The sequence below is a fragment of the Elaeis guineensis genome, unplaced genomic scaffold (assembly GCF_000442705.2).
Source record: "Elaeis guineensis isolate ETL-2024a unplaced genomic scaffold, EG11 Super_Scaffold_31900, whole genome shotgun sequence".
NCBI lineage: Eukaryota > Viridiplantae > Streptophyta > Magnoliopsida > Arecales > Arecaceae > Elaeis > Elaeis guineensis.
Window position 1 is genome coordinate 42,607 of NW_027332420.1, and position 13,768 is coordinate 56,374.

A 13,768-nucleotide genomic window follows, 5' to 3' on the forward strand; every position below is an offset into this window, starting at 1 on the left:
CTCCTCTGAGCCTGCCAGCCTCTGCAGTGAGGTCTGTGACCTCAATAGTGGACTCCTGTGGCTGAGGATGGGCCAAAGCAAGGACTTGCCCCTGCAAGTCAAGAACTCTGCCAGTCAGTCTCCAGACGGTGTCCTCAAGCTGCTGAATCCGGATGAACTGATCTGATATCATCTGAAACACAGTGGATATGTGGGGAGTCATGGTCTGATCAGAAGAAGTGGCTCCTGGTGCAAAAGTAGTACTGCTCCACTGACTAGATAGCAAAGAGGCCACATGCTGTGATATCTGCTCGATCTGATCGTCAGCCAGTCTGAACTCTGATTGAGGTGCTCTGCTCTCTGGCTGATACACTGGTGTGGGCATCCTAGTAAACTCTGAAGGGTCAGCCTCTGTATCAGGAATGAATTGGATATTTGGTGATGCTGCCCTGAAGTCATGGATAGGAGATGATGGACCTTCTTCTTCTACTCTGTCTTCAACTCTGTCTTCAGCTCTATCTTCAGTTCTCTCCCCAGCTCTCTCTTCAGAGCCCTTGATCCAACCACCATCAGTCTTTGTAAATCCCATTCGATGCAGGGTGTGTTGGTTGAAAGTGTCCACATGAGAGAGCTTAGTAGATGCCTCCCCCTCACAGCTGACTCCAAACCTCCTAAATACTCGAGTAAGAGCCATACCAAAAGGCAAGTGTGCCTTGGATCTGTTCAAAGTCTCTCTCATGGCCTCTATCATAAGTGCAGGGAGGTTCAGGGGGGTCTGAGTGATGACATGAAACATGATACAAACATCTCTGCTGGAAAGTAAATCATGCCTACCACTCCTAGGAAAGAAGAGCTTCGTTACCATCTGATGTAGGATCCTTATCTCAATAGACAAAATCTTTGCTTCCAATTTATTTAAACTCTCTGAATAAGTTCCCCCTAGTATAACACTGATCCCCTCTTCTTTTACTGGGAGTTCCATATAAGAGTAACCCTCACTAGGCAAATGAAGTATTTCTCCCAATATACTAGAATCCAAGCAAATATCAATACCCTTGACTGTTGAAGTCACTGACCCATTTCCATAATGTAGATTCTGGTAGAATTCTCTAACTAGGTCAACATAGGTGACTTCCTTAAGGGAGCAGTAGAAACCCCATCCTTGGTTTTTAATCTTGGTTGCAAATGTAAAACCCTCTTTTTCAAAGAACCGAAAATCTATATTCTTTCCGGTTTCAACTTTTCTATCAGATAGAGAATTCTTATAGGGGCTTAGGGAGGATTGAGGGGGACCTTGAGCAGATACTGAAGCTGGAGTGGGAGCAGTGGAAGACTGAGCAGCTTGCCTTTTCTTTCGAATATTTTCTTCAAGCTCACGGACTGACTTTCTTCTTTGGGGAAGCTTCATCTTCGGAGCCATATTCACTACAGTAGCAGGCAAGGAGACTTGGAGGAACAAGTGAATGAGTGGAGGAGGGATCACAAGAGAGTGAAGAGAGATTTTGGTGGAGAAAAGAGGTGGATTTGGGAAGAACAGTGGAGTGCTAGGGCACGCTCCAACCGTGTCAAACAATGGGAGAAAGCACAAAAATCCCTTTCCAAGGTGGCGATTTTTGGTGGAGAGGAGGAGGGAGAAGTGCCTCGAACTAGATCCTTGGATTTGGAGCAAAAGGAAATGGAAAAGTCGGCTTTTGGAAGGAGGAAGATGAAAGGATGAGTCGGCTCACGAACAGGATCTCGTATAAAAACAATGAGCCCGTGGGAAGTTTGAGGAAATAACAAGTTTGCCATTGAGTCGACTCATGGGGGTCGACTCATGAAGTTCAGAAATTCAGAAAAAATATGAATAAATTCTAGAAAAAATTGAAATTTTGGGAGAAGGAGTTTTACTCAAAGATAAGTTTTTTTAGAATGATAAACTTGAGCTTTTGGGACCAGGATAGATGTTGGAAATTGAGCTCTAAGAATTTTTGACATCAATTCTTGGAAATTGAAAAAAATTTAGGCATATGGATCTAGAATTCCTAGATTTCTCTTAATTTCATAGAATCTATCCTCACTAAGGTTCTTTGTAAAGATATCAGCTAATTGATTTTCAGTGCAAACATATTCAAGAATTATATTTTTGTTTTGAACATGTTCTCTTATAAAATGATGTCTTATTTCAATATGTTTGGATCTTGAGTGTTGAATTAGATTTTTAGATAGATTTATGGCACTTGTGTTATCACATCTTATTGGTGTTTCATTAAGTTTGATTCTGAAGTCTTCGAGTTGTTGCTTAATCCACAAGATTTGAGCACAACAACTTCCGGCTGCAATGTATTCGGCCTCAGCCGTAGACAGTGCCACCGAGTTTTGTTTCTTGCTAAACCATGAGATTAGGTTAACTCCAAAAAATTGGCAAGTTCCACTTGTGCTTTTTCTATCTAATTTACATCCAGCAAAATCAGCATCTGAATATCCTAATAAATCAATTTGTGAGTCCTTAGAGTACCATAACCTTAGAGTTTGAGTACCATTTAAGTATCTAAGGATTCTTTTAACAGCATTCAAATGAGATTCTTTAGGATTAGATTGATATCTAGCACATAAACAAACACTAAACATGATATCAGGCCTACTTGCAGTTAAATATAATAATGAGCCAATCATACCTCTATAGTATTTTAAGTCTACACATTTATCTTCATCATCCTTGTCAAGCTTACATGAGGGACTCATTGGTGTGCCAATTGGTTTGCAGTTCTCCATTCCAAATCTTTTGAGTAGTTCCTTGGTGTACTTGCTTTGGGTGATGGAGATTCCCTCTTTTGATTGTTTGATTTGGAGTCTGAGGAAGAAGGTGAGTTCTCCCATCATGCTCATCTCGAACTCCCCCTGCATAAGCTTAGCAAAGTCTTGATAAAGGGATTCATTAGTAGACCCAAAAATTATGTCATCAACATAAATTTGTATAACTAGCATATCATTTTGATTTCTTTTAATAAAGAGGGTTGTATCTACATTACCTCTTGAAAAACTATTATTTAGTAGAAATTTACTTAGCCTATCATACCATGCTCTAGGTGCTTGTTTTAATCCATATAAAGCTTTATTTAATCTAAAGACATGATTAGGAAAAGCATGATTTTCAAATCCAGGGAGTTGTTCTACATATACTTCTTCAGCAATATATCCATTTAAAAATGCACTTTTAACATCCATTTGAAATAATTTGAATTTCATAAAGCAAGCATATGCAAGTAGAAGTCTAATAGCTTCTAATCTAGCAACAGGTGCAAAGATTTCATCAAAATCAATTCCTTCTTCTTGATTATATCCCTTAGCAACCAGTCTTGCTTTATTTCTAATTACATTACCATGCTCATCTAATTTGTTTCTAAAGACCCATTTTGTGCCAATTATTGAATAATTTTTAGGTCTTGATACTAAGGTCCAAACATTATTTCTTTCAAATTGATTAAGTTCCTCTTGCATTGCATTAATCCAATTATGATCATTTTCAGCTTCTTCAAAAGTTTTAGGTTCAAGATGAGATACAAAAGCACAATGATTAACTACATCTCTAAGTGAAGAACGAGTTTTTACCCCATGCATAGGATCACCAATAATTAACTCCTTAGGGTGGTTGTGAACATACCTCCATTCCTTGGGTAGGTCATTTGTACCTTGAGGTTGTTCTTGAATTTCTTCACCTCTCTCATCTTGTTTGTCTTCTTGATCCTTATCTTCTGGAGTTGCTGAATCTTTCAGAGTGATCTCCTTCATACCTTCTATTAGTGGATCTGCATCATCAACACCCTCATTCTTCCTTGAAGGAAGATCGTTAGATTCATCAAAAATAACATGTATGGACTCCTCAACTACTAAAGTTCTTTTGTTGAAAACTCTAAATGCTTTACTAGTGGAGGAGTAACCTAGAAAGATTGCTTCATCTGATTTTGCATCAAATTTACCAAGTCTTTCTTTGCCATTATTTAATACAAAACATCGGCAACCAAAAACATGAAAATATGCAATATTTGGTTTTCTTCCTTTCCAAAGTTCATAGGGGGTTTTCTTTAAAAATTGTCTAATTAAAGCACGATTTAAAATGTAACATGCTGTGTTAATTGCTTCCGTCCAAAAATATCTTGGAAGGTTGCTTTCACAAAGCATGGTACGTGCCATTTCTTCTAAAGTTCTATTTTTCCTTTCAACTATCCCATTCTGTTGGGGTGTCCTAGGAGCAGAGAAGTTATGGCCAATTCTATTTTTATCACAAAAATTTTCAAAGTCTTGATTTTCAAATTCAGTTCCATGATCACTTCTAATATTTTGAATTGAAAACCCTTTTTCATTAGTGACTTTTCGGTGAAATTTAGTGAAAATATGAAAAGTTTCATCTTTGTGTGCCAAAAAGAAAACCCAAGTAAAACGAGAGTAATCATCTATAATTACAAAATCATATCGTTTTCCTCCTAGACTAGTGGTTCTAGTTGGTCCAAATAAGTCCATATGCAAGAGCTCTAAAGGTCTAGAAGTTGAAACAATATTTTTGGATTTAAATGAAACTCTAGTTTGTTTACCTAATTGGCATGCATCACAAATTCTATCCTTTTCAAAATTCAGTTTTGGCAAACCAAGAACTAATTCTTTCTTAATTAATTTTGAAAGAGAATGCATGCTAATATGTGCAAGTCTACGATGCCACAGCCAACTAGTCTCATTAACTGTAGCATTCAAGGATACTAGGCATTGCATGTCTAATTTGGCTAAATCATTCAAATCTACCATATAAACATTGCCATGCCTATGTCCTATAAATTTAATGCCATCGTTAATAGGACTAGTCACAATGCAAACAGATGATTCAAAAATAACTTTATACCCTTTATCACAAAATTGACTAATGCTAAGTAAGTTATGCTTTAAACCTTTAACTAACAAAACATTTTCAATGTATTTAGAGGGAGTGATACCAATGTTACCTATCCCGATGATCTTTCTTTGCCATTATCTCCAAAGGTGACCATCCCTCCATCCTTAGCATCAAGCGTGATGAATTGTGATTCATCACCAGTCATGTGTCTCGAGCATCCACTGTCAAGATACCATTTCCTGTTTCCTCCTTGGGATGCTAGACACACCTGCAAGCAAAAGTCAAGTTTCTGTCTTAGGTACCCAAGCTTTCTTGGGTCCTTTTAGGTTAGTCAAAATGGTTCCATTTGGAACCCATATTTTCTTTATAGTTGTGTTTGCAGATTTGTTAATAAGGCATGTGTATGATTTATGTCCTATTCTACCACATTTGAAACAAGTAATATTTGTAGACTTGTTACTTGAATAATTTACATAAATATTCTTCAGAAATTTTTGTTTCTTCAAGGGGTTATAGCCAAGTCCAGCCTTATCATATACAGCTTTTTGATTATCAAGAATCATATTTAGTTTGTTTGAACTTAAGTGAACTTATCTACTATAGGTTTCAGCTTGTTAATTTCATTCTTTAAGCTTCGATTTTCTTGAATCAAGGTGGATTTTTCAATTGAAAGGTTTTCAGCTTGTTTCACTAAGGACTGATTTTTCAATTTCAGTTCTTTGTTTTTCATCCCTAGTTTCTTTAATTCATCAATTAAATCATAGAATGCTTCATGCAATTCTTCAAAAGTAAATTCACTAGGGGATTCAGAAGTTACCTCATTTCGTGTGCCATAAGGCACAGGTTGGCTTGTTCTGTTGAGGTTTCCTCATCGGAGCTTGAGTCATCACTCGTACTCCAAGTCGCCATCATTGCTTTCTTTTTGAACTTTTTGGGACCTTTCTTCAGTTGTGGACATTCGAATTTGAAATGTCCCGGCTTCTTGCACTCGTAGCATATAAGGGTTGATCTTTCTCTTTCTCTTTGCTTTGTTCCCCTTTTGTGAATGACTTCTTTCTCATCCCCTGTTTCCTTTTTCTTAGAAACTTCTTAAATCTCCGGGTGATGAGTGCCATCTCTTCATCCTGTTCTTCATCTTCAGTGTCATCCGTTTCATCATCAGGCGAAGCTGTGGATTTGAGGGCAATGGTTCTTTTCTTTTTGACTTCATCCTCTTGATGTTGCTTCATGCTAAGTTCATGAGTCATCAAGGATCCAAGAAGTCTTCTAGAGGTAGAGTGTTCAAGTCCTTTGCTTCTTGGATGGCAGTCACCTTGGCTTTCCCAAGTTCTTGGCAATGACCTGAGAATCTTCCTTACAAGCTCACTGTTAGTATAAGATTTGCCAAGACTCTTCAAACCATTAATTATATCAGTAAAACGAGTAAACATAGCAATTATGGACTCATCATGCTTCATTTTAAATAATTCATATTTATGCACAAGCATGTTTATTTTAGACTCTTTTACTTGATTTGTTCCCTCATGGGTTACTTCTAACCTATCCCATATTTCTTTAGCAGATGCACAAGTAGAAATGTGATTAAATTCATTTGCATCAAGTGCACAATAAAGAACATTCATAGCTTTAGCATTTAATTGTGCCAATTTCTTATCAACCTCATCCCATTCTTTCTCGGGTTTAGTTGACTCCTCACCATCTATAATCTTGGTGGGTGTGTGAGGATCGTTCACTATGATACTCCACATATCATAGTCGAGTGCTTGTATGAATATCTTCATCCGAGCTTTCCAATAGGTGTAATTAGACCCATTGAAAAGTGGAGGTCGGTTGGTAGATTGCCCCTCGGCTAGAGAAGTACCGACATGGGTTGCCATAGATCTTTGGCTCTTTGATTGTTAGATCAAAGAAGGGCTAGAGCACCGGGCTCTGATACCACTTGTTGCCCAGCTATGCAACCCAAGAGGGGGGGTGAATTGGGTTTTTAAAAAATTTAAGCTTAACTAATTACTTATGAAAAGTATTTGTTAAAAGCTTGATGAATGAGGAGAAAGACTTTAGTTCAAGATTAATTACCTAAAGCAAGAATGCAAGGATATAATAAAGAAATAAAGAGAAACAATAAAGCACACCACAAACACAAGGATTTATAGTGGTTCGGTGCCAACCTTGCACCTACATCCACTCCCCAAGCTCCTACTTGGGAATTCCAATCCACTATACTTGTATTCAACCCGAATACAAATATCGGAAACTCCGACACCAGCTATCCCAAGCTAGTCCACTTGTTTTCCGGGTACAAGCCAACCCAATATACTCCGATTTCAGGTTCGGATCAACCTTCCCTTGTTTTCTAAACCCTCCAAAAACAAGAACAATTACTCACAAAGAGTAAGACAGTTTAGAGCACAAATAAGTACAAGAATAGCTCCTTAAATGAGCGAATATAACATTAAATACACTTTACTCAAATGAAGAATCCCCTTTTGGATTTCCTCAAGGTGGATGAAGAGTTGAATGAACGCTTGAGGAATAGGTGAGCTTTGATTGAAGGCTTCTTGAAGGCTTTGAAAGAGCTCTTGATCAAGGTTGAAAAGTTGGCTTGAAAAATCTTCTCTTTGAATGCTCTTGAATGTCCTTTTGAACGCTCTTGCTTTTCTCTTTCAAAATCTCTTGTATCTCTTGTGTATATTGTGGATCCCCTTTTTGTTTTTCACCTTTTGAAACCTTTTATAGCTTTAAGAAACAAGGGAAAATATTTTAGGCAGAAAAAGAGCCGTTAGAGCATTTAAAATGAGCATTAAAGGCAACTAAAATGGGCAAAAAACTAGCCGTTGCGGACAATTCCCGTCGTAGGGGTCGACTCATGAGTCGACTCATGCTTCAGGGGTCGACTCATGAGTCGACCTCTGTTGCAAAAATCAGAGATTTGGATTTCTGGATATTTTGGCCCAAAACAGCAGAAGTCGACTCATGAGTCGACTCATGCCTTGTGGGTCGACTCATGAGTCAACTCACAGGTCGTGCCAAGCCAAAACACCAGCGTGCCAAGAGAAATTTTAGCGTGCCAAGCAGCTCATTGTGCCATGAGTTGACTCATGAGTTGACTCATGCACTTCAAACATTCATAACTTCAAAAATATAAGTCCAAAAATAATAAAATTTTCACCAATAGATTACTAATCATTTATTCTACCAAATGATACTATCAAATCAGAATTTTAGTAAAATTATGATTTTGCCCTTGAAGAGCATAAAGACTTTTTCAAATAAAAATATTTGTATCCCTTCAATCTGCTTTGTAATCATCAAAATCAATCTAGGAGCAACAATAGCAATATGTCATGACTATTCAAAAAGTTTAAAATTTAATAGAAATACTAAAATTATCCTTCTGTGGTGAGTTACCGTGCAATTCAATCTTTCGATCACACAACATCCCAGATAGACTGTGGGTATAGAAACATGTCAAGCCCAAATATCTATCTATATGTATCTGATGATGACTTGATTGATGAACCAGTAAAAATTTTTTCTACTGTTCATCCATGCTCTGGCCAGAGACTCTCAGAGTCATCATCTTATGAGATCACATAGGATGTTTTCTCCTCCTATAAAGAGTGATCGATTTTTTGTTGACCCTCACAACCTTCATGCACACTTTACCATACTCAAAATATTCCACACACATCTCAAAGTGGTGTGCTAGGGAATAAACCAAAGTAAGTATCCATATACATAAGATACCATGGTAATCTCAAGTCAAAGGATCATATGCACCACTCCCACTGGAGAACCATCTATCGATATGCTATAAGGCTCCATCAGATGTTCTTCCTACAGGTCAGTTCAGTAAACTCATTCTCTAATGAGCACCTACATCTTTGTATTAATGTCACCACACAAGTGATTGTGAGATCAACCACCCTCTTCATCCAGCATACATAGGATGTACCAGTCTTACCGACATCATCGATCTCCGACTCGATGATCCAATAATTAAGAATATTTTAGATTGGAGCTATCAAAATTTTAGATCTCACTGACATGATCTCATGATGGTTCTAAAATCGTTATCCTAATCTATGGGATTTATCATAATCATAAAAATATGATGCAGTAAATGATAAAACATAATACCTCATGAATAAAATAACAAATGTCATACAAATGAGCAGGAAGATAACACAGAAAAGTCTCTTTACATCACCTATGCGATTGGCTTGTAAGGCACTGTTCTTTCAAAGATGACCTAGGATTTGACTGTCAATCCTAATATAATCGATCATATTATACTTTAACCTTTCAAATCCATCACATGGATTATCCCGATCAAGGTTTTACTAAATTAAAATACACTGATGCATATCTCCTACTAATTCAGAGTGGCTAATTCCATCTTCACTCACTGACTTGATAAGTACTTGACTACATCCATTAACCTTCCGTCACTGAATTAGAAACTCAGATGGTCTAGTACTAAAATACAGTGAGTTACTTACAAATTACCATGGTGATCTCACGTCTGAGGGATACTTATATTTATACCCTTCATGAGCTATTCTTGACAGCAGAGTGCCTGACAAATGATCACGTTCAATGCGAATGTACTCCTATATTTCACTTGTATGCCATAATAGTATCTCCACACTCCTTGGTTAAGAGGACAACCAATTTATATAGCATACAACGATCTATACTCGATATTACTATCATCCTATGAATAGCATATCATTTGATCGCGAATACATTTTAAGAACTAAGTGACAAATCCTCCTTTGTCGATTAATTATAATCTCAAGAACTTCATGACAACATAAGAGTTCAAATAAGATGGACAAAATGTGATGAAAAAGTCAAATAACTTTTATTAACAAAAATTCATATACATTTACAAATATGAGCACAATCGTCAACAAGCTAACAATTGGCTTTGTGATATATTTTTCAATAACTCTCATTTAGACGAAAGCTAATTGGTACAGTATTGTATACCCATCTTCGACTTGTGATCATCGAACTTTTTGATTCTGAGAGCTTTAGTAAATGGGTTGGCTAGGTTCTCCTTTCTGTCGATCTTCAAAGGTTTCACCTCGATCCACCATCTCTTGGATAAGGTGGTAGCAGCTTAGAATATGTTTGGTGCACTGATGGGACTTCGGCTTCTTGGCTTGAGTAACGGCTCCAGTGCTGTTGCAGTATAACAAAATGGGATCATCGATGGAGGGTGCCACTTTGAGCTCACCGATGAATTTTCACAACCATACAGCTTCCTTCGTAGCATTAGATGCCACGATATACTCCACTTCGCAAACAGACTTCATCACAGCGTGCTGCATGGAACATTTTTAGCAGATTGCTTTATCATTCAGGATGAAAATATAACCCAACACACTCTTACTATCATCATGGTCTGACTGAAAGCTGGAGTCAGTGAACCCTACTAGTTTCAAGTCAGTCTCACCATAAACAAGCCACTGGTCCTTAATATTTCTTAAATACTTAAGGATGGTCTTTACGACCTTCTAATGGTTCTCTCCTGGATCAGACTGATATCTACTTACTATCCCTAGTGAGTATGCTACATCTAATCTTGTACATGTCATGACGTACATTATAGAATCCACTATCAAAGCATATAGAACTCTATTCATATGCTCTCTCTCTTGAGGAGTTATCGAACAATCTCTCTTTGAGAGAGAAATTTCATGGTCTATCGGGAGATAGCCTTTCTTAAAATTCTCCATGCTGAGCTGCTTTAGCACGGTGTCTATGTACATAGACTGGAACAATCCAAGCAACCTTTTTGATCTATCTCTATAGATCTTCATTCCAAAGATTTAGAATACTTCTCTTAAGTCCTTCATAGAGAAGTAAGACGATAACCAAACTTTTATTCTTTATAATATAGGGATGTCATTCCTGATTAAGAGAATATCATCCATATACAAGATGAGGAATATAACTACAGAGTCATTTACCCATTTGTAAATACAGAGTTTTTCTTCATTCCTAATGAAGCCATATATTCTGATAACCTTATCAAAATGTATGTTCCAACTCTTAGATGCTTGCTTCAATCCATTGATGAAATTTTGAAGCTTGCATATTTTGGACTCATCTGTAGATGTGAAATCCTCAGACTATATCATATACACCTCTTCTTACAGCTTTCTATTTAGAAAAACTATTTTCACATCTATTTATCAGATTTCATAGTCCATGTGTGTCGCTATCGCAAGCATAATCCAAATAGATTTGAGTATTGTCATAGAAGAAAATGTCTAATAATAGTCAATACCATAATACTGACGATAACTCTTGACAACCAAATAGGCTTTATAAGTCTCCACCTTTTCGTCTATGCTCCTCTTCCTTTTGAAGACCCACTTACACCCTATGGGTTTAATCCCTTCCAATGGATCAACTAATATCCACACATCATTGATCTTCATGGACTCTATTTTAGATTTTAAGCTTCAAGCCATTTATTAGAGTTGGACCTCTGCATTGCATCCATATAGGTGATCAGATCCTCATTGTTCTCATCGAGTTCAACAGAATCTCCATTTTGGATCAAGAAATCATAGTATCTGTCCGGTTGATGCAATACTCTATCAGATCTCCTTAATGGTGCCTCTACAATAGGTTTCGAATTTGACATCATCAAATTTGATTCTGTGGGTTCACTAGACTGTGTCAGTTCTACCTATTAAACTTTATCAAGTTCAACCTTAGAAGCATTAATTCCTTCCCCAAGAAATTTTTTTTTAAAAAGACTGCCCTAAAGCTGACAAACACCTTTTGTTCATCAGCAAGGTAGCAATAATATCTCTTATTTTTTTTAGGATACCTATTAAAATCATCTATCAAATATAGCTCCAAATTTATCTATTTTCAAATATTTGATATAAGCCGAACACCCCCAAATAGTAAGGTGAAAGAGCCCTAACTTACGTCCCGCCCATTCTCATATGGTGTTTTACTTATTGATTTACTAGGAACCCTATTAAGCACATAACATGCTGACTTGAGTGCATATCCCCAAAAGGATATCGACAAACTAGAAAAGCCCATCATGGATCGAACTATGTCTAACAGGATTCGATTTCTCCTTTCTGACACACTATTATGTTGTGGTGTTTCAAGAGGTATCCATTGAGAGAGAATCTCATTCTCCTCAAGGTATGTCAAAAATTCATCAAAAAATATTCACCTCCTCGATCTGATAGAAGAATTTTAATATTCTATTCAGTTTGTTTCTCTACTCATTACGGAATCATTTGAATATTTCAAATGATTCGAACTTATGTTTTATCAAGTAGACATATCCATACCTAAATAGGTCATCTATGAATGTAATAAAATAATGGTACCCTCCTCTGACAATTATGCTCATGGGTCCACATACATCAGTAAGTACCAAACCTAAAACATCACTTGCTTGTTCATCTTTTTCAGTAAAAGATGACTTGGTCATCTTTTCAAGTAAGCAAGACTCATAGGTAGGCAATGATTCATAATCATTTTCATCAAGAATTCTTTCTTAAGCTAACCTGTTCATCCTGTTCTTGTTGATATGACCTAGCCTACCATGCCAAAGGTAGGCATCCGTAACATCGACTATCCTAGGGTATTTATTGGATGTGTACATTACATTAGGTCTAGATACAATATAGATATCATTGTTCAACTGTCCATGCATTATAGTAACATCATTCAAAATGATATCATAAAATTTTTTTTATTGATATTTCATCATTTGATTTGGCCAAAAGGCCTACAGAAATAACATTCAAAAGAAAACTAGGACAGTAATGACATTCATTAAGAACAATAAATTGAGATTCGAATACAAGCCTGATAATTCCTAAAGCTAAAACTGAAACTGATCTTTCATCTCCAACGTTCAGGAATCTCTCACTGTCTCCCAATCTCCTACTGACCTAAAGACCCTGCAATGAATTATAAAATTAATAGGGCTACCGGTATCCAATACTCAGATCATTGTATCAAAAACAAAGAAGTTACAAGGTGTTATAATAAAAGTACCTTGTCTAGCAATCAATTGCTTCTTCTTGTTTGGCCTATTCGGATCAAGGAAAGCTATATATTGAGGATAGTTTCTCTTCCAGTGATCCTACTTCTTGTAATAGAAGCACTCTGTCTGACTTTGGTCAGCCTTGAACTTAAGCTTCTGGGTCTGACTCCCAGTACTTTGCATCTTTTTATTTTTTTTCTTTTTTTCTTTCTTAAAGGGATGATGCCTATCCAAAGAAGATCCTCCCACTATATTCACCATCTCCTTGTGGAGCTGGTGATCTTTCTCAAAAGTCTGTAGCAACCCCAACAGACCATGGTAGTTGACTATAGGCTTTGTCATTCTAAAATGACTGAGAAACGGCAAGTAGGATTTGGGCAAGAAGTTTAGGATTGCATCCTTTTCCAACTGTTCATACAAGGAGAAGCTGAGCTTGCTCAGTCGCTCGATCTACTTGATCATGTACAATACATGATCCGTGACCGATGCTCCCTCCCTCATTCGAGCATTGAAAATGGCACAACTAGTCTTGTGTCGCTCAACATCATCGGGAGTACCAAAACTCTCTCAACACCTTGAGCATATTCTCTGACTGAGCCTTTTCAAACTTTTGGCTGAACTCGTTATTCATTGAAGTCCGCACTATACAACGAACTGTGGAGCGATCATTGAGCTACTTTAAATAAGTGTCTCGAACCCTACCACGGATGTTGGGAGTAGGCTCCTCAAGTGTTGGATATGTAATGACATATAGAATCCACTCTTGCTCCAAGACAATTTTAAGTTTTCAATACCAATTATCAAAATTAGGTCCGATAAATTTCTCACGGTCCAATAGTGATCGAAGCGATAAGTTTGAGACCATATCTACACAGAAAAATATA